This window comes from Acomys minous (genome assembly GCF_964271855.1).
Source record: "Acomys minous genome assembly, chromosome: 7".
In the NCBI taxonomy this organism is placed as follows: Eukaryota; Metazoa; Chordata; class Mammalia; order Rodentia; family Muridae; genus Acomys; species Acomys minous.
The window spans coordinates 123,930,168-123,933,860 of NC_140488.1; the positions used below are offsets into that span (position 1 = coordinate 123,930,168).

A 3,693-nucleotide genomic window follows, 5' to 3' on the forward strand; every position below is an offset into this window, starting at 1 on the left:
ACAGTTTGCTTTCTGAAGAGTCAGAAAGGGAGAGAGGATCTGGATAAGAGGGGGATGGGCAGGAATTTGGAGGAGCAGAAGAAAGAAGAAAATGTAATCAAGATATATTGTATTTTAAAAAGCTTGATATTTCTCTTTGGGAGAAATAGACCACAATGGTGAATAAATAATCTAAAATTTTTGCCACAACATAATAATTTGAAATTATATGGGTAAATTAGTACAAGTATGTCTTTTGAGCTTACAACTCTTTTTCAAAGCAAGTTAAGGAGTCTTTCGACATTAAAAAAGGAATAGAAGGCCAAGCCTGCTGCTACCCACGCGTTTGTAAAGCTGCTCACCTCTTTCGCCATCATGCCCAGCCCGCTGAGGAGTCGCCATGTGCAAGGCCCACCCTCCCGAAATTTATGGACAAGAAGTTATCATTGAAGTTAAATGGTGGCAGACATGTACAAGGAATACTGCAGGGCTTTGACCCCTTCACGAACCTTGTGGTTGATGAGTGTGTGGAGATGGCAGCAAGTGGGCAACAGAACAACATCGGAATGCTGGTCACCCGAGGAAACAGCTTCATCATGTTAGAAGCCTTGGAAAGAGTCTAAACAATGTTCAGCAGAGGCGCCCACATCCCTCCCCAGAGAGCCTGTTTGGCTGTGATGTAGAATTGGGTCATGTACATTTTCATATGAAACTTTTGCTAAATAAACTTTTGTGATACTCAAAAAAAAAAAAAAGAATAGAAGACCAGAGAATATTCGTGAGAGTAGCTAAAGTATAATCTTACACGCGCTGTCAGAATTTCTCAATAGGACTATGATTAGTCATTTATAGGTGTAATTTGTTCAGTAATGGCCTTTTTATTCTCTCAACCTCTTTTCCTATCTTCCCTTTCCCAGAGGTAACTTCCTGAATTACTTCTCAAGTAAACTACTTGTTTATTTGTTCTCAAATAAATTACTTTTAAATCATTTATTCAGTGATTCATTTTGAGAGAATCAAAGACAAGCTTTTACTTGTCTGAACATTTTCTGCATATTGTGATATACTTTATTTTGTAATATGAGTACAACATCTTCTACAATGTGGAAATACAATCAAAATAGTCCACACAAAAATTACAAATAGTATAAAATTTTTACACAAGGAATTAATAGCTACAAAAATAATAAAATAATCACAAATAAATAATTAAAGTAGAAGTGCTTTTATTACTGGAACACATTAGTAATCTACTTATCTGTGACTGGGAGATAATCTCAAATATTTATATGAGAAACATTTTGAAATAGAAACCAATAATTACATGTTCTGATGATAAAATATAACTTAGACATATTATATACCCTAAGATATTAAGATATTAAAGATATTATCTAATGATAGATAGTTGTCCATGTATTTTATATATATATATGAAGATTGATCAGTGTGCACTAAGTTACAATTATGTTAAGAAGTTGTGCTGTTCTATTTATTGTATAATTAATAATGTGCTATGTACTTAAAAAGCCAAAAAGAAACCAATTTGAAAGTTTACCGCAAGGAAATACGTATTTGAGGAGATAGATATGTTTAATCTGATTTCAACATAATCCACATATAATGTATATATCAAAAACATTATATGGAACTTTATTATTGTGTGAAATTGTTATTTTTCATGCATTATTTAAATAACTTACTCCAGGAGAGTTGATACATGCATGTAATCTGAGAAGTGTGTAGACTAAGCTAGAAAGAGAAGAAGTTCAAGGTTAGCCTGGACCTGCACAATGAGACCCTTGTCTAGAAAAGATAATTGAGTAATGCGTGATACCAACTTATTCTATGGATATGAAGGATCAATGAGATTTGATAAGGAAAAGGATATAAATAGGTAGTTCTTTGCTGTCTTTCTTCTTTAAACATTTTTACCCATACTTTTCCTGTTTTTATTTGAGAAATTGTATTGTCTTGTCCTTTTTAATTAAAAACCAACTTTAGTATATTTAAAATATTGTAGAATAAAAAAATCACATACAGGAATTAACCACACCCAAGGGATTGACTAGTCAGTTAACTTTTATGCTATTGGAATAGCCAATCAGAACGGAAGCTGTGCAACTTCACATTGTATTTTATATTTTCACTATCAAATATATTTTTATGTAATTACTCATTACCACAAAAAAAATGACAAGGGACAAAAAAAACAATGTTATAACTCGTGTTTATTACCTGCATTCAGTTCTTCCTCATCCCCTAGTATTTAGCCATTCTTGTTCTCTTTTCTACATGTTATACTGTACCATATGTATATTTGTTTTCATATGTACATATATTATTTGCTAGATTTCAAACTTGAAGATGAATGTAAGCATTTTTCTACTCTTTTGTGACTTTGCTTAATAGTATACATTCTAAGTTCATCTATTTTCCTGAAATTTTTTTCTTGTATTTTCTTTAGAGTTTAAGTAGTATTTATGGATCTATACTAAAATTTCAAATTTTCATTATTCAGTCATCTGTTGATAGACAACTAGGTTGTTTCAATTTTTCCTACAGTGAATAAAGGTAAAATAAACATGTGGTTGCAAATGTCTCTTTGATAGGTATGGAGTACTCTGGATATATGCCCAAGAATAAAATAGCTGGGTCATATGGTACTTTAATTTTTAATTTTTTGATAAATCTCCAGAAAGATTTCCACAATGATTGTATTAACATTCACCCAAATAACAATGAATAAAGATTCCTTTCTCTATATATCTTCTCAACATTTATTATCAGATTTTTGAAGATATCATTCTATTTGGGTTGAAGTAGTAACTCAAAATATTTTTAAGCTGCTGCTATCCTGATGGTTAGGATAGTTAAATTTTCTAAAAATATTTATTGCTTTTGTCTGTCTGTCAGTCTGTCATCCTTCCTTCTGAAAACTGTCTATTCATTTCATTTGAGAGAGAGTTTTATTGCCTTGTTATTTAATTTATAAGAAATAAATAAAACTGCTTATCTTCTGTAACCTTCAGAGATGGTTGCCATTTGATGATATATTCATGACCATAACTTGTTGGTTACTAAGAAAATTGGATTTAACATATACAGAAGGGATGGCCAAAGATTATCTTATACTTATGAAAATCTGAGAACACAAAGGTGAATTCATAAAACATAAAAGTATACAGTGGAAAAAAAGTATACAGTGGAATCAGATGAAGAAGTTAAGTTTATTTCATGTTATAAGAATCTTGATATTTGGAAAGAAGTAAATGAACAAAATATTTTCTTCAAAGAGGAAATAAAATACAGATAATAATAACATAGAAACACAAGATACCATTGTTAAAAGTAAAGAATGACTAAAAAGACTAATGAAAAAATAAAAGAATTTTCTATATAACATACAAATAATATAATACTTTCCAGAAGCTAAAGAAAAACTAAAAAGTTCACATTGAAATGATCCTCTTCTAGTGTCCAGAAATAAATAAACATGTTATCTTATGGTAATGACAAAACGTGTATCAAACAGTTTTTAGGAGACAATATATTAATATAAATGCTTTCTGATGGAAAATTGTTTTTCAACAATATTAAAAGTTATGGTAAATTATATATGGTAAAAATTGCCATGTTGGTAATTTTAAGGCTACAGATAAATAGCTAACCATAGTCATTTTGTTGTTTAGCCAGTCATCAAAACTTTTATTG

General features: G+C 30.4%; 1 pseudogene across 1 annotated transcript; it reads left to right on the forward strand.

Annotated features, from left to right (window-relative positions):
• The first annotated feature begins 326 nt into the window (after positions 1–326).
• LOC311602604 (small nuclear ribonucleoprotein G-like) lies at positions 327–715 on the forward strand (annotated as a pseudogene). Its single transcript has one exon. The product of its transcript is annotated as a small nuclear ribonucleoprotein G-like (transcript).
• The last annotated feature ends 2,978 nt before the right edge of the window (positions 716–3,693 follow it).